This window comes from Galleria mellonella, unplaced genomic scaffold (assembly GCF_026898425.1).
Source record: "Galleria mellonella isolate WM207_F2 unplaced genomic scaffold, CSIRO_AGI_GalMel_v1 utg96, whole genome shotgun sequence".
Lineage (NCBI taxonomy): Eukaryota > Metazoa > Arthropoda > Insecta > Lepidoptera > Pyralidae > Galleria > Galleria mellonella.
This window is the reverse complement of record NW_026442179.1, coordinates 1,045,994-1,069,981: the sequence shown is the minus strand read 5'-3', so window position 1 is coordinate 1,069,981 and position 23,988 is coordinate 1,045,994. Positions and strand designations below refer to the sequence as shown.

General features: G+C 30.7%; 1 protein-coding gene and 1 long non-coding RNA gene across 5 annotated transcripts in view; one reads left to right on the top strand and one right to left on the bottom strand.

The window, feature by feature from the left end:
* Window positions 1–23,988, bottom strand: part of LOC113509169 (CD151 antigen) — a 240,211-nt gene that overhangs the window by 103,312 nt on the left and 112,911 nt on the right. The gene's annotated exons all lie outside the window — the stretch shown is intronic.
* Window positions 11,984–19,834, top strand: LOC128202448 (uncharacterized). Its single transcript, XR_008253788.1, has 4 exons — window positions 11,984–12,050; window positions 12,389–12,869; window positions 13,005–13,109; window positions 19,336–19,834. It is a non-coding gene; the product is annotated as an uncharacterized LOC128202448 (long non-coding RNA).

Below are 23,988 nucleotides of genomic sequence, written 5' to 3'. Positions count from 1 at the left end.
AAATGAGCAGACCGACTTTCGTGTCTTATTGATATATATTCTCGACAAAAATACGTGTGTGTCATTCCAATTACTTTTACAATTAAAGTAAAATAGTTATTATTATAAAATAAAAAAAAAACCTAGAGCTTACTTACTTTCTAGCTTCAGTTTAGGCTATGTTAAAATATTATTTCCTTTTTCAGTTAGAACAGGACTTTTTAACTATGAAAGTTCTTATTCTTACTAATACTATAAATTTGAAAGTGAAAAAGGGTATATTAAGGTTTCTTTAGGGTCGGAAATGCGCATGTGATACTCTTAGTGTTGCAGGCGTCCATGGGCTACAGTGACCGTTTATAAACAAACGGGTTGTGTGCTTGTTTGCCATCTTTGCGGTATAAAAAAAATTAAAGCTGTTTGTTATCACTTAGCGCTTTAAAGGCTTAACCGATTACTGTAAAATTTAGTATACTACAAGATTTTTTATGTGACTTAGAATGGCAAACAAGCTGACGGCCCATCTGATAGAAAGCGGTATTCATCGCCTATAGACATGAGCAGTAAAATGAACATAACAAAGTATATTATTTCACCCATGATACCCCTCATGCGTTGCCATTCCGGAGGACTTAGCTATTAGTCCTCTATAAATTCATTATAAATTCATGTACAATATCTCCCTCTGGTAAAACGGGATGAAAAAGGACATATATAAAATTTTTATATCGACCAATGAAGATATTACGGTTACGCGGACGAATCGCGGGTAAAAACTTATATAGTATTAATAAGAATAGATCTATAGAATAATTCACGTACATTATTATTTATCTTTACTCAATAACCGAATTTAACAGATTCTGTATCAATATAGAAGTAGTTACATTTCCTAAAATAGAATAATATAATAACATCCGAAATGATGTTTGCTATGAGGTAATCGAATTAGATTTTCCATTGAACGAGCAGCTCTATTGTTATAGAATTGGTAAAAGAAGAAATTGTTGAATAAAGAACTTATTTATTAAATATAGCTTCCCGCTCTAGTTTCGCACGTGTGAGTTAATGAAATAACTGAAACCATGATTTTTCAAACATTTCCTTTCATACAGATCTTGTTCTGATAATTACAAATACAACAAAAAAATAATAATACTTAGCCAAATACATGCAGTTGTTCTGAAGTAATACGTTAACAAATATTCGGAAATTTTATTTACATAGACATAAGTGTGGTTTTAGCCTTGATTATTATGAGAAATATTCGTCTAGACTCAATGAAAAAAATTATTGATACGAGAATCTATAAGGTTATGATATACGATATATATATATATATATATATATATATATATATATATATATATATATATATATATATATATATATATATATATATATATATATATATATATATATATATATATATATATATTCTGTATTGCACTTGAACAATACGTATAGCGATTAGTTTAACAACTTGTTAGCAAGGAAGGGCTTATCTCTAAAAGAGATCTCTTCCAGCCAACCCAGTGTAGTTATATATTAGATATTGTTTTTTTAAAAAAAGAGCGACTTTAATAGTGAAAAATACTATACCTAACATTTGATCATAATGAGAAAGAGAGAGACCCTATTCAATGAAAAATAATTATCAACATACTGAAAAAACGAACTGAGAATCTTTGAAAGTCCGTCCCTTTTGTAGTCGCTTAGAAATATCTATGGATTGGAGAAAAAAAAACAAATTATAAAACATACTGTGAGAATATGGTCATAAAGTTTAAATTTTATTGAAAAGAGGTATTTATAAAATGTTATTACAACTACGAGTAAGTACTTTTAATTAAAATGTCATGTCGTGATAAATTTAATTTATAAATTTTAAGTTAAATGAATTACACTTAATTATTTATTTATGTTTAACCAAATGTTATTACAAGCATATTTACATGCTGCAGTTAATTGAAATTAAATTTTAAATGTTTATTAAATTTTAATTTTCTAAGGTATGTAAAATATATAAAGAGTTCCATGTTATGATGTTTGTTCACGATAATCTCCAAATACGCTCAACCATTTTAATGAAATTTTGTAAATGTATATTGTTTATTTCTATTTGATATACAATACAGTTATTATCCTGATAAGAAGAAATGGACCGGGTGATTAGGATAAGGAGCGATACAATTTTTCCACGTTTGCTTTTTTTTTGTTACGTGTATTGTGTATTCTTTTGTTTTTTCCCAAATAGTGATCTATTTGGGAATCGAATACAAAACTCTAGGCATGGCCTTCTTTCTTATTGATGACGATGATAGTGATACTCGGATGATGCGAAAAGTATGTCGAACTATTCCTATAAAAGTGATTCTTAGATAAAGTATATTAAATCTTTTAATCTATTATTATGAATCTATCACTTGATTTACATACTTTCATTCGAAGACGAAGACGGAGTTCAAAGATAGGAACATTAAGATTATTTACAATTATCTAATAATTTAGTAACTAAATAAATAGAAAGATAAACTTATTTCTTTAGAGAGAGCCTTAATCCAGCACCTTCAAACGTTTTAGTCGGATTTGTAGACTATTGAACAACTTAGATTTGAATGTCCATGAATCGGCATGAGTTGAAACGTGGATAGATTCTGAAAGCGGCGGACGTACGGACCCCCTACATTTTCACATCCACATTATCCCATCTTTCTTACCAACCCAATAATGATTGGAGCGATCTCCATTATGCTATGATCCTTGCAAAACGTAAATAAAAACACCCGGGAATATTTATTTCAGGGTATTGGTCGCTTGAAATATTGGTCGGTTCACTAGAAATATTGCGATCCGTAGGTTTCAAAGGGAATTCTTTGGAAATAGGAGCCCTTGAGTTCTTGATACATTTTTTCCTTACTGTAGTTTTTTTGTGAATATTCTAAAAATTTTTGTGGATTTCTAACAAGTTGATGGCTAATTTGATGTAGAGCGGTGACCATCGTTTACAAAAATTAACAGCACCATAGACATTATAGACAATCATGGTAGCCTTTATGGATTGTCATTCCTTAGAACTAAATATTATAACATACATAGTTCATAGGCTGCTAACATAATTTCACGAAATCAACATCATCATCATTTGTGCAAGACAGATGGATTTCCACGGGGATTTTATTTAGAAAACATATTATAGGTAATTTAGTTGCTATATCTCACACTCCAAATAAAAAAAAAAACCTGTTCTGCTATGTAGTTGTGCATGATTGGGACAAGGATAGCTCTTTGACGATATAGAATTATTAGATGTTCTATGAGACAGGTACCCATGTAGGTAGCTTCCTGGTTCACAGGTTATTAAGTCGAAATTGATCAGTATGGTTTGTTCAGTAGTTAAAATAAGGCCAATAAACAGTATAACTCGTCTTTGGAGATATGTTAAACGGTATAAAATTGTGATTAACACATATGTCGGAGGTATTTAGAATGGCTATATAGAATAGCATGGTATAGTCTATGTTATTTGAAGTACATAAAAATATTTAATTTAGTACTATGCAGTGATTAAAGGTATTTTTTTAGATATTACTAAATTTAATTAATTTTAAAATATGTATCTAAAATATTACAAATTTTTTTTATTAAATATAGATAGATACGGTCAGCAGTAATAGTCTATAAACAAATTAAGTTTTTTTTTATAGTATTATCGCTAATAATAATTTCTTACAGACAACTTGTTTATTCAATATTTGGTACTAATTTTGTTGAGCAATATATTTTATAATATTTGGTGGTGTTTAGGCGTTTTTGAAAATATTGTGTCCATCGATTTTTAGTGGTCACTGTATAATTTTTTGTAACCAATTTCTGATATTATATTCTAATAATAATATCTTATTTATTAATATTTGATATGTCACACTTTAATCATAATACACTATATTTAAATATCTATGTCTCAATCAAAACTTAATTGGTCAAAGATATCAACATTTTCCTATAAAAAAATAGATAGAAAAATATTTTTTAAACGGTTTAAGATTTTTTTTTGTCGAAGTACTGGTTGAATGTATTATATATGCTAAGCATCATTGCTTAAAAAAAAGCTAAAGAAACCCAGAATCTCCGGTATGCAAGAGTGGAATTGCATATGGAAATGACAGGTGTGGGGTGGAGACCATCAAATATGTATGATCTTACAAATTATTCCGTGTAGTGGTTGCGGTGCTCCTGTTCGTATACTATTTTGTTATCTAGTCACATATTATTTGTCTACATTCTTCTATCATGATATTGGATTACGAAATTTATTCATTTATTCTTCTTGACTATCTATTCTTATTTTCTTTACACAACATTGTTAGCCCTTTAACCGGTGAGCTTTGTACCAATTGTGATGTTTCTCGGCAATTTAATGTACTTGGTTTTGTAATATTTTGAACTGTGATAAATAATTTTAAAATACTTAAACTTTTGTTCTATATTTTCACTCTATTTTTCATTACAACAAACATACAATAACAGGTTTCCTGTCAGATATAATAGCTTAGGATGGTCAAAAGGTTAAATATTTAAGTACATCAATCAATCTGATTAAACTAATTTATTTTTCAATTTAAGGCATTTGGTTCTGTTCTATAATATTTATTAAAATTTGTATTTAAAAACATTGATTAACTATACCGTTGTTATTTACAATGGCATTAGTTGACTAAGATTTCTGAATACCCTATTAGGGATCACACATATGAGCTTATGTATTTTCCATTACTTTGTGTAAATATTTCTCTCTCTCTCTCTCTCTCTCTCTTATCATATTTTTTTTTATTTCTAATAGAAGGTGGAAAAGTATTTATTGGCCAGAAAATTAACGATGAAAACCAGTAAAAAATACTAACTTGTTTAGTGCTTACTACCACCCTAGTAAAACTATAATATTAGGTTCAGTTAGTACTACAAAATATTTACCCGCTTTGTTCATTACTCGGTGCTCGTAAAGCCGGTCAATTAGTGCGCTTTGGAATACCTACTACACTTTGTGTTAGAGAGAGGTTAAGTTAAATATATTCAGGTAAGTTTAAATTGAGGACCTTTAGTAGGAACTTACTAGAGATAAAAATAATTCACATGAATCATTAATTTACGTAAAAATAAACTTTGCAGGTGTTGTGTAATTTTTGTATTATTTTATTGCATATTTACAGTTGTACAAACAAGTGTAATTACAGGATATTGGTTAAGATTTATTTTTATTTTATAATTAGTTATATATCGCTATTCACCGTAGATGTTCATAAAAATTCGAAATAATTCGTTATAGTAAGTAGTTTAATAAATTATATGTATTTAATATTTTTGTGCATTACATGTTTTTGTATTTTATGCACGAAAAATTATTAATTCACTCTTGCGCCACCTGCGCTTTTCTATCTCTTCTCTTTTAACCAAAGGTTGTCTGTAAGAGATTGCCCTTGTGATAAGACCGCCTTTTGTACCTTTATATGTACATTTCAATCTGTATTTATGTTACTGTATTTCACTTGAATTATTCACTTGTTATTGTATATTTTTATTTATGGTGCAATAGAGAGTTAAATAAATAAATAAATAATATAGACTAAATAATTCATAAGCATCCTTTTATATATAACCGATGCCTGGTTCCTTATAATACATTACACTTAGCCTTGGTATGATTACAAATTGTTATTATATCAGCCATTAATTTTCCACTGCTGCACATAGCTCTTTTCCTTAAGAAGGATTTTGTCAGTAGTTGCCACGCTTGGCAAGCGGATTGGCAACTGCAGTTACCATTTGGTGTTATTTAAGAGAGACGCTGTAGCTCATCCCTCCATTAAGTTCTCTTTAGTCGCCTCTTACGACACTCTCGGGCCCATTCTATGCTGGGACTACACATCAACGGTATGATTGTGTGCACTTAATGAATGAATGAATGAGTATACTTTATTTGCATTATACAATATAGGAAATAAACAAGACAATTTACAAACATAACGATACAATTGTATAAGTACAGTAAGGCGGTCTTATTGCTGAGAGCTTAGTAATTTTATTATTAAATTCTTTCAGTTAAGAGTATTATAAAAAATACCATCATCATTATTATTATCATCATCAACGTTCATTGAGATTGTCATAGATGATACATGAATAAAGAATAAATAAAAGTCTTATTCTTCTGCAATGTCTAGACAATTTGTAAGGTAGCATCATACGTTCAGGCGACTGTCTGAGAGCTATATTTTCTAGATACTTTCCTGTAATCATGAGCTAACGAGCAGATTCTGCACACGAGGAGACATTTAATGCTTGTATGCTCAACTAACTTAACATTTTGTAAAATGAACGCAACAAATGAGATGTAATGTGTATGCAATAGAGGTTAGTTTGTCTATGTAAGATAATATTGTAAACATAATAAATACACAAAAAATATTTCATTTCATATCCAAAATGGTAACTTTTAGTGACATTAAAGTGCTCGTATATTTATATCTACTTAGTTTAGTAACAAGATAGATAATATCGAGATTAAAACAATAGTATTAATTTATGGAATCCACAAATATGATTTATGAATTTAAACGTAGAATAAACGTGCTCTTTTGTTTTCGAAGTATTTGTCAAAATAGAATTCAGAATTATGCAAAATTGTTTAACTATACGATGTTTGAATTTTAATAAACAATACAAGTCCTTCCTCGAATATATTGTATTTAAACAATATACAAAATTGTTGCTAATGTAACATAAATATATTGTTCCTATGTATTATTTATTTATTTAATATTTTATTGTACACATTAGTTATAAAAATACGACAGAGGTAAACAAAAGTACAAAGGCGAGCTTAACTCTGATAGAGTTTTCTTCCAGCAAACCCAAAGTGGAAAGGAGCATCAACGTCAGCGGATACAGCAGTGTACAATTTTTAAACAATAGAACTTCACCATAGAAGAATAAATATATTTTACATTATATCTACGTAATAGATTATTTTATAATACTTGAGATAAGAAATTAAGGCTAAAATTTTAATGTGGTCCATTAATCATTAGAAGTTAAATCAATAAATTATTTAAATTAGTCCCAGTCTAAAATTATCCGATTGCTCACCAAAGTATAAGTGCATGAATTATTCAAATATTCATTATGATATTCCAAAAATCCCTCACCTTTTCATGAAATGAATTCGTCGGTGGTCTGTAATTGAAATCAGTTATGCTTTGTGAATTTATGATGCGGGAAATAAAGACGAGGGAAAAGTAGTTGGGCCCCATAGATGAAACTTTGAATAACAATACGTCTTGGAAATTATTTTATTAATGTCTGTGTGACCGGGATTTATTGATTGACCAGAATAAAAAGTAGCCAATGTTATTTTTCATTCCAAGTGGTACGTGTATGCCCAATTTCGTGACAAGAAGTTGAAGTGAAAGGTTGAAGTATTCGCAAAAAAGTACCTTGTGGTTCCGGTATGGAATGAGCCACCCCTTCTTTTCTCACGGCTATCGTAAAAGGTAACTATGGCAACTCAATGGGCGTGGGATGGGTAGCGTCCTTCTTAAAACATCACCAAAACCTAACTGCTGTTGCCAACCCGCCTGCTAAACGTGGCAACTACAGGCAAACCCCCCTTATGAGGGTGACCTATCTTTAGCAGTGGACAATTAACGGCTGATATTATGATAACGATGCAAAAAAAACAAACTTATTTTTATAATTACAATACTAGTAAGCATGTGAAAATCTGTATGTTTGTTATCATGAAATCATGATGTTCATGAAATTTGGTATTCATGTAGTAATTGTGATGATTGAGGTAGACATAGGCTGAGCTTCATTATGGATGGACGTGTATTATATACTCGTATATTGGTCATGCAGATGAAGTCATTCGTAAAAAAGTTGTTTAATTTTGTATTGCTTTGTTTTTATTTTGTATTAAATGCAACAATAACATTTGGCGACAGGTTTCTACATTTAAATATTATTATAGAAAGCGTTTATTTATTTTTATTTATTTATTTAAATTGTGATACATAGGTAACAATGGATGGTGAAACAAGATAAGTCCTTTATGATCAACCCCATCATCTATCGAGGTATACAAATTTGCAAATATATCAGAAAAAAAATTATATAAAAAAATCAACAATGTCACATTTATAGTAAAAAATTATAATATTATGGAAATTTATTACATTTATTTTCAAGGAAATCGTCAATTGAATAGTATATTCTGTTTACTAGGTATTCATACAGTTTAGTTTTATATTTTTATGTCATCTATGTCTGTGAGGGATTTAGGTACGTTATTATATATTCTAGGTGCCATCCCTAAGACACTTTTAGTGAATAATGTCGTTCTATGTTGTTTTGAAATGATTTTGTGGTGCTGTCTATTATTTTTTTAATTTGTTATATTTATTTAAATTATTTTTAACAAATAAAGCCAGCTCAAAGCGTTACTATAGTAGAAAGGACCATTGGTTCACAATAGTTACTAATCTATGTTAACTACATGCATATTTATAGTATTTTGTATAATTCTCTAATAATTCAATGAGTTTGTGTTTTATGTTTTTTATTACATCCGCTTCTGTACAATAATAAATAATGTAATATATATCAAATAAAAATACCAAGAGTTTACTAAACATTAATTTTTACATAACAAAATACTATGCCACTGCGTTAGGTTGACTTGAAGAAATCTCTTTTAGAGATAAGTTCGCCTTTGCTAACATTGTTATTAACTTATTGTTGTTACTGTATGTTTTAGTGCAATAAAGAATATATAATACGCGTAGCGATAGGTATGATAAGTGAAGACTGTCCACAACTGGAATGTAAGTCTTAGATGGATTATGCAAGTGGGCAAAGTGCTCTTGCTTACATACATAGCTTACAGCATAGCTTATATATGTACATATATACATCATAAGGACTGTCTATTTCTCGTTGCATTCAAGAGTTTCGGGAATTCGCTTCATATGCGTCTATTTACTTAGTATAAGGAATTCCACGATTATAGCTAGATCTGATAGTTTAGTTTTATTGTATTTTTAAGTGATGATTCAGTCAGTTTTTCCTTTTCAAGGTGAGGGAGGTCAGACCTTAATATTGTAAGATATTCTTACTAATTGAGTTTGTAATCTCTTAGCGGCTTAACGGCTAAATCAATTGTTATGAAATTTGGTATACATATGAAAGATATTACTGGGGATGGAGAAGGACATAGATTATTATTTGTCTCAGTCGATCAATATAACTGGACGTAAAAGCTAGTGTAGTAGTTGTAGTCGTTGTAAGTAGTTGGGATGCCTATGGGGTTGTTCAGGTCAATAAGTGACAATAACCATTTTCCATTAGGTGGATAGCTTATGTCATTCCAAGATGCACAATTTTTTTAGAAAGAATCTTTAGTAAAGAATTTAGAGAACAAAGTTTGAAATACAAACTAAAGTAATATAACTGAAAGATTAACCTAGTCTCTTTCTGTACTTTTTAATTTTTTCTATAATAATACAAAAAAAAAAATTATATTTGTGCTTTTGATACTGCGAACGATATACTTTTTACTATTCATAGTGTATTTATATCTGGCGACTATTCGCAATGCATGAAGTTATTCCAAGGGTTTTACTCTGCATTGCGTCCCAAAGAAAAGATTGGTTCCATTTATATTTGAATATACATATTATTGTGTATTATTCTATTAATTTTATTACGAATATGCGGCACTGCTTAAATAGAAACAATAAAATAATTGGGCATGAGACACTCACAATAATCTGACTATTAAATTTCAGATTAATTAAATAATAATATTTGCAACTGTATGACAATATGACTGTCATATTTGTTTTTATCTGTCGTCAAATTATAGCTATTGCCACACACACACACACATGCACGCACTCACTCTCTCTCTCTCTCTCTCTCACACACACACACACACGCACGCACTCACTCTCTCTCTCTATTGCACACACACGCACGCACGCATCACGCATGCACGCATGCACGCACGCACGCCACACGCTCGCACGCACGCACGCACGCACACAAGCACGCACGCACGCACTCACGTACGCACGCACGCACGCACTCACGTACGCTCGCACGCACGCAATCACCCATGTACGCACGCACGCACGCACGCACGCACGCACACAAGCACGCACGCACGCACGTCCGTTCGCCCGCCCGCCCGCACGCTCGCCCTCACGTCCGCCCGCCTGCCCGCCCGCACGCGCGCCCTCTCGCACGCACGCACGCACACGTATACACATATATAAATACATAAATAAACAACATTATAAATATATAGATTAATAAACAACATATGTTTATTTATTTTATTTACTTATACTATACTTTAACACATTAAAATATGTCGGACATAAAAGGTGGATTTAATGCCTAATGGCATTCTCTACAAGTTAACCGTTACAATCAAATAAATGGCAGATTGAATGGGCACAGAATTAATACAGAATCAATAGAAGATATTATATCCTATTGAGTTCAAATAATTGCGTGATATAGCAAAATCCGAATTGATAAATTCTTTTGTAAGTCGTTATAAAAAGAAATGAATTGAGAACCTCTTGTTTTTGAGGGTTCCTTTAAAATCTATCGAATTAACTAATTGTTGCGTAGATATTTTAAACAGACGATACACGTCTTGAAAATTATTCCCCTAATTTGTATTGTCACTGTAGTCGAGTAAAAACTGTTTTCACCAATCGTTGTCAAGGTCTTAATTTGTAAGCTAAACGGATTAAGAGAGGATCATTAAATCCCATTTAACTAATCCCCTGCGAATAACGAACCCGACAATTCGCGCTAGACATTCCGAACACGAAGACGGCGATACATAAAGTTAATTGAGTTCGGAAAGTTACTTGTGTCTCAGTACTTACGTGTTGTCGCCACTACATAAGTACTTACTTACTGGAATTCCAGTTGCTAGGGCTGCCAAAATAAATGTCCATTCATTAGGGTGTCGGTGGAATAGCTTTATACTTACACATAAATGTTTAAAACTCGTACTTATGTGTTGTCGCTACTAAGTATTTACTGGAATTTTAGTTGTTCCTTTCTAGGGTTGCCAAAATAAATAACTGTTCATAAGTCGCTATCGATGTCAATGATGAGTGTCGATGGAATCATTTTATACTTACATCAAATGTGTAAAATTCTTAATTATAGTGTCTCTAAAAATCTTATTTAGTCCTTATTAATATTATAGAAATGAAAGTTAGTTATTTTTTTTTAACAGATGATAATGGAATGGTAATCTGCGCTAACGGTATATACTGGCGGAGCACCAGTGAAGGATGATAAGTGACAATGAAAAGGCAGGTCAGTTAGCAAGCCCATCGTGATGAATACACCTGGAATTCAGCACGATGGTTTCTAGGAGGGACTAAGTGGAGCTCGACCTCACAGGGTATATTGCTAGCAATAAGACAGGTAGTTTGTTTTTTAGGACTTTAACAGTTCAATCAAATTTTATGAAATTGAGTACACATGGGATAGAAAAGATGTTGGTCAGTGAATATATCTCGGTCACTCGAACGAAGTCGCAGGTAAAAGCTATTATCAAATAAATCTATATGATTTATTACTAGTTAATGTGTGTTTGTATGAATACAGTAATTTAATCATTAATTAGTGAACCATGTTATTTGTATATAAGGAGGTCATAATAGAGTACATAAGAAAATCTTTTATATGTGTATTAAATGTCTAACATAATGATTAACTTTTAACTTTTACAATAATTATAATTTAATTTTGTTTATCTATTGACTATAACATTATCTACGAATCAGAGAATTTTATTTTTATATTGATATCATACACGTGTATCTAAATGATTTAATTATTTCTGAGTATATTTATCAATTAGACGGTACATTTGTAGGATTTGAGAATTTAATTGGCATTACAATTTAATTAAGTGTACAAAAACAACATGAAATCACTCCAAGATATATTTAGATAAGCGTGTTTTCACTTTATTTTTTGTAAATAATATAATAATTTTTTTAATAATATTCATTTATAATGCATTTAATACAAGTATTAAGGATTGTTCCATTCCTGTATGTTTAAATCGTGTCAGAAAAATAATAACAAAGGAATAAGATTTTTAATATTTCACTCGACTCCACATAATATAATTAAGTTTAGTGCAACCCTACTTATAACTATGCGAAGTTCAGCCACTGAAGATTGCTTTGTTTATCACTAAATGGCACAACTTTGTATTTAAACATACCTGTATTTGGAACGTAAATTTGTTGTTTGTTTAAATATGATATTCTATTTATGTTACATTAAAGTGTATTGGGTTATTTTTTAGGGTATTGGTAAAATATATTGGCAGGGGATCACACAACATGCACACAAAATATTGTGAACCATCGTGTATTGCCATCCCTGAGGATTAAGGGATCATGCTTCTGTACTCAAGACCCTTTTCACCCTTCAATCTGAAATGGTCACACAACCACAGCTGCTTGGTGACAAAAACAAATGTATCGAAAATTCTGATCATCTTGTTCTAAAAACATAGTAAAGCGTGCAGCAATAAAACAAGTTGATAACCTAGAAATAAGATACGTTTCATCAATATATATTCAGTTCCAGATTTTATCGAGTTTGAATACGGTACTTACTTGGCCGTCGGTCATTCTCAACCCAGGATATACCGGACCCGTCTCAGAGTAGATTGTTTTAACAACTGTCATCACAAGATATGATAATGGCCGGCTTAACCCAACAGCTTAACGTGACTTCTAATGCATGAGATGGATTGTATTTTCTATCTAATTTTATCTTGGGTGAATAACAATGTTTATTATTAAAAGATATATATATATATATATATATATCAATAAAATCAATATAATATCAACCTTTAATTATCCAATGCTGAATATAAGTCTTCCTCTTGGGGGTTTTTGATATGTTTTAAGAGGGACATTGCTGCCCATTCCTCGCCTTCGCTTAATCGCTTCTTACGACATCCATGGAAAAGGAAGGGGTGGCCTACTCTATGCTGGGACCACACGGCGCATAAGGTAAATGTATTAAAAATATATATATTATTTGAAATTAGATAGAATACTTTTATGTATTTTGTAGCTATTTCTGCTAGACAATTTTGAAACGTAGAATAAAATGACCAAGAGCAGATAATATAAATTTCAAGAAAGAGAATAAAAAATATTTTGATATATTATTATACTCGTATTTTATTTATTCTTTGGATTTCATATGACTTTTCATAAACAGAGAACCCATCCTTGATCCGCCATCTGTTTGTACGTTTAAGTGAGCATATATTGCTCGAATCACCGAACACGTCACTGTTAGATAAATTTTGTACCCTTACGTTACCTTAACAACCCATAAACGTCCCATTGTTGGGTGAGAGCCTTTACCCATAAGAGAAGAATATAGCCTACTATTATCACGTTGGTTTCCTTCTTATTGAGTTTTATTTCAAGTTTTCCTTTTCGCACTGGTATACTGTGTTTTATGTAATTTTTTGTCTCATATATTTCAGGAAGCAAATGGAGTGGTGACGAATTTTGTATTTTATGTATATTATGAATGTAAGTATGTTAAGACGTTTAGTTGTTTGTTACTTCATGGCGTTTAAAACAGTTTGACAGATTTCAATGATTGATCAAACTTGATAATACAGATGGACTACCGTTTTTTAATCAATGAAAATGGAGTAGAAATTTCAGTTTTCTATCTATTTGTATTTTCCCTTCCACGTATGAATGATTTTATATGTATGAGTATGATCCATTTTGCTGTGAGATACTGCAAGTAGTATATAAAAATGTTATTCTGTCAATAAAGTATTTGGAAATTTATATATTCTAATTAATGTCTATGAAGAAAAAACAAATAAGCAAATATATTGCCGTGCTCGGCATAAAATGGGCCACCCTTTCCTTTTCCGTGTGTGTTGTAAGAGGCGATTAAGGGAGGGCGAGGGATGGGCAGCAGCGTCCCTCTTAAAACATCTTTTAAAATCTGCAGTTAGAGTTTCCTAACCCGCCTGCCAAGCGTGGCAACTACTGGCAAAACTCTTATGGGGATGGTGTATGTCCAGCAATGGACAGTTAACGGCTGAAATAATAATAAAAAGCAATTATTTGTTTGTTATTTGATCATGGGATTTGCTATATATGTATGTATGTATGTTTGAGATGGAGTATGTAGGGTACTACGCATGTAGGGTATCCCGATCAATCAATATACCCCATTTTCATGATAAAAACCGAGGGTAAAAAGTATCAAATAAATAATAATCCCATAAGATATTCTAATTTAATGGATTTATATGAAAGAACTTCAGAGATGATGTTTAGGTATATATACGGATAATATGCTTCGTTGTGTTGAGTTCGTTTCTCTCGGCTCGCTACAAAAGCACTGAAGCGCAATGAGGCAAGGAAACATGATCACAGAAAACAAACGATGAAACATAATTAGGTATATAGGATGAGACACAAAGGCGGCTATGATATCTAGATGATTAAAAGTGGAAATGTAATAATAATAATAATAATAATAATAATCTTTATTTGCTTAAACACGGTAAAGTTAAAGATGTTACATTAGTCAAAGAACATTCGTGCTTAGCTAACAAGGTGATAGCATGCAAAAATACATTTAAGGTTAACAATTAACATTTTGTTTTTTGTTTAAGAAGTCTTTTATATCATAAAAACTATTTATATTCAGCCAAGTATACAATCTCTTTTTAAATAAATTCACATTTAACAATTTTAATTCAGTCGGTATTTTATTATATACTTTTACACACATAGCTAAACAACTTTTTTCATATTTAGCTAGACGAGGAATGTCATCCAGCACGAGTCTATTTGGATTACGTCGATTCCGTGGATATATATCAGTAGCTTTTTTAAACAAATATTTATTGCTGTGTACAAACATACAAATTTCAAAAATATATAGAGACGGTAGTGGTAACAAACCAAGCTTCCTAAATACCGGCTTACACGATTCGCGAGGTGAAAGACCATACAATGCTCTAATACATTTTTTTTGGGCAAGAAATGCTCTATCTTTTTCCGTACTATTGCCCCACATTATGAGTCCATATCGTAGTATTGATTGTATATATGCATTATACGTTGTGATTGCTGTTTTAATATTTGTTACGTTTTTAAGTCGTTTAAGAGCGTATACGAAAGTATTAATCCGTTTAGAAATGTATGCGATATGAGACTTCCAATCTAAATTTTGGTCTATGTTGATTCCTAAAAATTTTGTTTGCAGCACTTCTTCGATGTTCGCAACTTTTAATTTCAAACTTGTATTATTAATAGATTTATTGAATTGCATATATTTAGATTTATTAAAATTAATTCGTAAATTATTAAGACTTGTCCATGTAGTGAGTGAGGGCACATTCCACCATTAGTTCTGTAAAATGCGATGAATTGAAACTACTCTTTTAAATTATCTATTTAAATATTAATAACTCAACGTGTTTTTAATTAATGATAATAATAATTTTACAGATAAAACTTGCACTGCACTACAATTCAGGACTTTATTTTTTATTACATTTACTAGCTAAGAAAGCTTGACAGTTTCCCAATTCGCTCTCTTAGCATTCACAATATATGAAACATAATAAAATTTAATTACTGAACACTTTCTAAATAATTTAATGCCATTCTGCGAAACTCGAAAAGTTTACTAGTCAATATACCCAAATCCGGATACTGGCTTATGACATCGTTGAGCAGAGTCAATGCCAGTGGAAGAAAAGCCTGTTTTGTCAGCTCTGTTCTTTTTAATGGAATGTGGTAAAAGTCTCTGACGTGTTCAAGCATATTTAGAAGACGCTCGAATAGATGTCGATGCCAAAATGCTCTGAATGTTTCACAACAGAATAGACTGTTTTTTATAAAACTTAATATGACATACAAAGTAACAGTCTGCCTGAAGGAAAGTAATAACCGCCACCTATAGACACGGACAGTACCATGTATATCACAGAATTGATAGATAGATAGATATATACTCTTTATTCTTTCCTTCAAAAGATTACAATAGTAAACTTATTATAAATATAAACAATTTGATCGGAGGCACGATGAAAAATTCTGTTAATTCTAAATATGGAGATGTGATACATGTAAAAATTTAAATATATATTCCTATTCATTATATTTTTTGACAAGTTACATAACACAAGACACAACAGAAAATACGAGAGACAGATAGATAGATACACAAATAATAAATTGTTGTCCCTTTAATACGTTGCAATTTCTGAGGATTAAGGTATTATGCCTTCATAACCTGTAATTTCATTGCCATATCTCACCCATCAAATCAATACACAGCCATATAAATACAGCTGCTTCAGGACAGAAACATGGGTGGTAGATGTCTATCAATTAGGGGTGAGTAATAGAGCAATATCTATAAATTTTAGTTACAATATCTGTATACTGATCCAATAACGAATGCGTTATGTCTGTTATCCAAAAAGTAACATTGGATAATAGATTTTTAAGATATTCGAAAATAGATATCCGACCGATATGGACGATATTGAAATGGGTGATGACCTTTTTTTACCATCAATGTCCAGAAGAACCCAATGTATAGATATTGGATCGGTATGCATATTACCCATGCCTAGTATCAATGCAGACTACACTTGTACAAAATTTTCATCTGGAAAATTTGCTTTATTTTTACAGGGAACATTATTTTTGAAGACAATATACTTGAATACCTATATAACTAAACACGAAATCATTTAAAGAAGTCCGCGATAAAGAAATAAATAAAAAAAAGCTATTTAGCTAATTCAAAAGCAGTCTGTTCTGAATAAAGATTACGAATTACTTGCAAATCCTTTGCACGAGGCAGTGAGGTTGTGATTGCAGTAATTACTTTGAATTCATGTCAAACTTATTGTTCTAACAGTAGCCTAAAGGCACAAAGTCTAAGTCAATAAGCCGTTGTTTGTTTTTAGAATCAACAAATGTATCCTCAGGGAAGTTCAGAAGTATAATACTATAATTGGTTCGTTATGTCAAGTCCCTAATGTACTTATTCGAAGTACTACGAGGTATATGTTTGCGTAAATGAGATCTCATGTTTTAATTTCAGTTGAAACAATTTTGTTAACCTAATAGCCGAATAAATGATGAATTCATCAAGAATTAACCACGATGGTTTTAAGGAAGAACTCTGTGAAGGTCAACCTAATATAGTAAATTACTAGCAGTAGGCTCTATTACGAATCCCCTTCGCCTCTGCAGTAGTGAGTACGTTGCTTTGTGATTCTTAAATAGACCAATTTAAGAAACAAACTTTTTTGAACTTGATTATATTTTAATGCAATATTTGGTTATGTTTTAAAAGGGATGTTGCTGCCCATTTCTTAGCCATTAAGTTCCTTTAGGAATAAGGGGTGACTTATGACATCTACGGGACCTTTCCCGTGGTTCCCAAGGGGTGGCCCATTCTATGCCGGAACCACACATCGAAGTCTATTGTATACTACTTTATAATTCCCCATATGTATGTGTAATTAGGTAATATATTATATATTTTAAGTAACAATTTATGTATTCTACTATCAGTGTATAATCAGTAACTAACGATTAGGGAATTGTAGTTCCTGTACTCGAATTATAAATGCTTTAGGCATTTCAAAGGATTAATAAATAAGCTATAATTTGAAATGGTATAATGTAATCTCGCTAAGTACGTAAGATTATTAGGTAGCTAGTGTAGATTGGTAGGATTAATAACGTGATATTGTTGCTGCAAGGAATGTTTTACGTCAGTAGCTTTAAGTTATGTTTAGGAACATTTGAATTATAGAATTTATTATAGAATTTTAAATTGTATATCTAATATAATTTAAAACTCCAAATTGCAGAAATTACAGCTTCTAGTCTATAACATAACATATCTATAACAATCTATTAACGTATCGTCATATGGTATGAATCTTAGATAAGGTGACATTCATTCTACGATTATCACACTGACCTGGTGGTTTTTTTTTGATGGGTGAAAATGGTATGGTAACCCCGCCTGCGCTAACGGGATACGCTGGCGGAGCACCAGTGAAGGGTGATAGATGAGAATGAAAACAGGTCAGTCAGCTCATCGTGATGAATTCATCAGGAATTAACCATGATAGTTTCCAGGGAGAACCGCGAGGAGGTCGACCTGGTTGGGTATATTGCTAGCAATGGGATTCTCAGTCTCCATTACTAACACTCCCTTTCCCCCCTGACCTGGTGGTTAGCACATATTAAGGATTTTATTTTTCTTTTCCGCTGGTGTATTGTGCTTTGTTTCTACTCGCCTCTTACGACGTTACTGAGGCTAAAAAGAAGTTTGAAAGTATATGTCTGGTTACTCATATCGAAATAAAAAAAATATTTGAAACTTTAGCAGATATATATAATAGAATCAGAGGGCTATTAGTATTTTCTGGTAATTTTGTGAATTATATTTTTTTCAAATTGCAGTAAAAATGTTTTTCATAACAACTAAAGTTTTCACATAAATATGCGTACAAGAATAAAACGCGATACAAGAAGTACTTACTGAATGCGATGTCACCGTTTATTACTTGGTTTACAGCTTCCAACTTTTTAATTTTTTTAATGGATTTTTTCTGAATTTAAAATATTCTCAACATGGAAGATTATAAAATATGTACATGATAATATTTAATTATAGTACGTAAATATAATAATATCTAATTACATTACGTAATAGTAGAAGTACTCGTTACCGGCGAGCGTGTATGAATACATTGATGAATGTGGAGGAATCAAAAGAGCTATGTTTGAGGAGTTTTATTGTTTATGCCTACCCTAATGGGACATAGACGATATGGATACGTATGTGTATGTATGTTGATAAAATTAAATGTGATGGAATAGTTAAAACTTATTTGTAATGACATCTTAGAAAAGGCGGTTCTCTTTCATTCGATCTCCTAGTAATATTATGAATACTAGTAATATTATATAAACTATATTAATATAAATATAAGTTTCTTTGTAATAATTGGTTTGTTTTATTTTTGAATGTTTGCTATTCAGTATTGATTAAATTAATTTATTCTGAATTAGCACATACATAATACTTTTCAATTCATGTGGGTAAAGTGGCAGATAATAGCTACTAAATAAATAAAAGTAACGTACGTGATTGATATCAACGTAAGAACAAACTGCTAAATATAGAAAGTTGAATCTTTCACAGATGTTCCAGTATGATGTTCGAAAGCATTATGGCTTCTGAAAATTCCCACAGGAACGAGACGAGAGAGAGATATCTGGACGGAACTGTGAGGTATCCATCTAGTCAAGTAAAGTAATAAAATAGAAGGACAGATAATAAAATTGTATTACAGTAGTAGAAATTCAGCCAGTAGAAATGCCTCAGAGATTGGTCTAAATTTAGTGTACCAGTAAAAATTGTTGACTTCTTTTGGAAAAACATTTTAATAGCTGTGAAAAACATTTTTTAAATATTGTATAAACATAAAAGATTTATTTTATAGAAGATAGTACATATTATAGAAAATAACGATTGAAACCATATATATATCAACATACATAGTTGATACTTTTAGGTGAAATCTCAGAGATTTTGGTTAAAAATAAGAATAAAAACTATTGGTTAAAAATGGTTACTTTCTGTTGCTAACCGGTTAGATTTGTCTGACAAATATCATTTTAATAAAGTACTACTTCTTTTTCTTTGAACAATTTTTCTGTTAACATATTATATATTATTATTTTCCCTGAATATCTTCATCAAGATATCAAAGGTTTAGATATATAAACTGTCTCTAAAATATTTTAATTTTAAACAGTAACAAAGTAGATTTTGATGAACAATCAAATATTTTGTCTTTATAATATTAGTATAGAATATATAAAGATATATTGATATAAAAATATTAAAAAAAAATCGAATAAGAGATGAAAAATTTGAAATGAAATCCTGTACCTTGGTATTATATAGAGTACAATAGTATCTTCCCAATAAAGTTATGAATGTAAACAAATACATTAAACAAACATCAATCACCTTACGAAATCAGGTAGTTTTATAAAGGTAAAGGGAAATCATTGTTTGAGCATTTTACCAAAGAAACCGCCTATTTCTACAATAGAGGAACATCACAGTACGAAGTAAATTGAAAAAGCGAAACTTAATTAGTGAAGTGTTGCGGAACCCTCAGGTCTTTGGTAAACTGAAATTCTGTCGAGTGGCTCCCACTCGGATAATGGCGAGAATAATTTATTAAAGAAGTAGGTAGGTACTAACATTTACCCAACTGTCAGAAATTCTTTTTTAATTAATTAAAAGAGCGAGATTAAGTTTTTTTATAATGCATCTCGTAATGGCAGAACAGCTGGAGGTCCACCGGATGGTCTAAACTTATAATTTAATTCCTTAGACCCAACTCTATTAGTTGGTATTCTATAATTGTGAAAGTTTGAATGTTTGTTACTTAATCACATGTAACTAAATACTGAAAGGATTTGAATGAAGTTTTGTACATAGACAGACCTATATTTTAAATAGATAGTTAAGATATTTTAAAATAACGTGAGCAAAGCAACAGGATATAAGTAGCTTGTTATTTATACATCACAAGATAATTCAGAAATTAGAACCAATGGTTAAAATTCGAGATACTTGTCAGATTTAAACTATCACCAGAAGAATTAACGTTAAAATTCGAATAAACAATGTAACGATTAATACAATCAATTTCCTTCAAGGTAATAATATAAAGCAATAAGTAAATGTTCACGACGTAAAGTATTAAAACCATGAACAGTATAATATATTGTAGATAGGAGGAACAAACAAATATTGTCTTATTAATGCACGGTTTCTCAGCTTTAAGTAGGTAAGAAGGTAGACAAATATACATCAACGTATACAGACATGTCATTTCATACAAATGTTTATTAATGTAGGCAAAATATGAATACATAAAGGACGAGTCTATGGAAAGGGAGGGGCATCCTTCCAGTGACAAGGTTGTTAAGAATTTTTCTTGTAGTTGTCAATATTTTCGCTTTTGATATGAACGAACGTGTAGTAGTTCTCCATTGTATATATTATATAATTTGTGAGTAAATATAGATGGGAGACAGGCGTGACAGATATGTATGTATAGATACATCTTTATCTATTTACGTACATCAATTTTCAATATTCTTACCACATATTTACATTTCTGTTTTTCTAAAGGTTGACTTGGAGAGAATGCTATATAGCCTTAAGCCTGCTTTTTGCACCATATTTTTTTGTAATGTGTTCAATAAAATATAAATAAATAAATATAAATAAAGAACATAGATATAGGTATCTAATTTATTAATATTTTTTTATCTACGATATTTATTTACAATACGATTTTGTTACTTTATTAGCCGTTAATTGTCTATATAATATAATTATATTTCGGAATGAACATATCGATCAAATAACGAGATTAAATAATTATTAAACATTAAATGCTGTACGTCCGTAATTGCGTCAATTGAGAACAACTAGATTAATTTGAATAATATTCGTAATAGTCTGGCTAAACTTTTTAGGGGAAAAAAAATAGATTTTAGACAGGACATATGACCAGTATCGGATCGTCATTTGAGAATGGTTGACTGATTTGAAGAACGTTACAAAAAGAAAAAAAAGAGACACGGAATTTGTAGAGGACAATGTATGGTTAGCTAGTTTGTAATAAGATAAAGCAACCCCATGCCTATTCCGTTTTTTTGCCTCATTCGGTTCCATTGTTGAATCAGCTTCGTGATACCATATTATGTAACTTAATCCTTTGCAGCTTTGTAAAGTTGATTTATGTTCGTATGGTTCTACCGCTCAGGTCTATCACACTACAGACAGTAGAACAAAACAGACTTTTCGTTCGTTTTAATAGCACAAACGTATAATAACGTTATTTTACAGATATAACAAGTCTATTTAGTCTTACAAGTTTAATAGCGCTACATAGCTAATATTAGGAACCAAAACAAACATAAAAAATAGCAATTAAAAAAAATTGCGATTTTCTACGTAAGAATTATTAGTCTTTTTATTTTTGATGAGTTCTTTTATCCGCCATTATATTTTAAAATGGCGTCTTTAGTAAAGTTTTAGCTTTCAATTGAAAATAAGGATTTTAAGCGAATTTGTAATTTGTATTGTGTTTCTAACAGTTTTAAGATTTTATTCTACAAAAAGACATCAATCTTAATAAAATTGATACCAATATAAGACAAGACTAACTCTTTTTGGTAAAAAAATAACCATCAATATTGATTTAGAATTAACGAAGATATTGTGTAGTATAGAGAGAAGTATTTGAAATAATTTAAAAATATTATTTCAATTTTTTAGCGGATATTTTCGCATTGTTGAAACCAAAAACTAACTTGTTTATAGGAAAATCAAAGGCCAGAATAAAACTTTAAAAGACAAAAAAACAACAAAAGAATAAAAATCTTTCTAACCAATAACTTTTAATCCATACCAAGATTTTTTTTGATTTATCAATTATCGAGATTGTTATAATACAGACGTATACGTATTAAGGGAAATATTTCTTTCAGAACTATGTAACTTCTAAAATCTCAAACATCTGGCAACCCTACTGGTGTTTGAAGTAAGATTAAACATTACATTGCATTAATGCTCTTTGCGAAGTTAGATCTCTAGTTACTTACTCGTATATTGTTGTTTTGTATTTATATGAACCAACAATGTTTAGAAAGAAGAGAATAAAAATTTTGTTACTTTTATTTTTATGTTGCTTTTTTATGTTGTAGAGATTAGAATGTTAGGTATTTATAAGATCATAAAAAAATATGAAAAAAAAATCCATCCTTAAACTGTTCATTACCTATCGTATTTCGGAATTTTTATTCTTTAATGTATTTAGTAGTATCTAGCTCAATTTATTCTTCTTTCTTCTTCTTATGTAAGAGATTCCTCTTGTCGGGACAACTAATTCATGCATTCTCTTCCAGCTATCTCTATTCCAGGCCATAACTTTGACCTTCCTTTACGACACGATACATAGTGTTTCTTTCATCTGTCCCATGTATTTATTTGGTCTTCTCTTTTCTCTTTTACCCTCTTTTTTCTTCTTAGTATATTTTTTATAAAATCATCATGTCGTATAAGGTGGTCCAGCATTTTGTCTTTTCTATTCTCTATTGTTTGTATTAATGTTCTTTTCACCCTTTTCAAGACTTTCTCGTTCGTCACTTTTTCTGTCTACTCGTTGCTTATTCTTCCCTTTCCCTCCATGTTTACTTCCACTCTGTGGCGTCTTAAATCGTTCATTTACCTCAAAAAATTTTTTTTTTGGTAGAGACTAGATATGTGGATTAGAGAATTTATTTGATTTTTTTAGACATTGAATATTTGACACCACTTTAAAGAACAATTGCAATTATTGAGTTTTGTTTTTATAAAAATATAGGTGGTAAAGAATAAAGATTTAATGTTATAATTTATTGTAATTATTTTTTATTTTTGCAAGTTGGTGCAATAATATGGTGATGTCTCACATAACGGAAAGCAGAAATATTTATCTATCGATATAAACAATACTATGGATGTTATAGAAAACTCTGTGACGTGGTATCCTTCAAAAATTAATGTATCGATATTTTAGCAGACTTGGGTGTTATGTCTTTGTGTTCTGTTACTGAAACACAACCGTGCAAGTACAGTTTTTCCTCCGAAGCAAAAACAAGAGTGGGATGGAGACACCCATCCCTTCTACCCTATCATTTTGCTGACACATCCTTCAAAGCAAAACAAAGTTATGTAAGCACAATGGAAGAAATACGAGTAGAACAGGGTTACCAATGTACG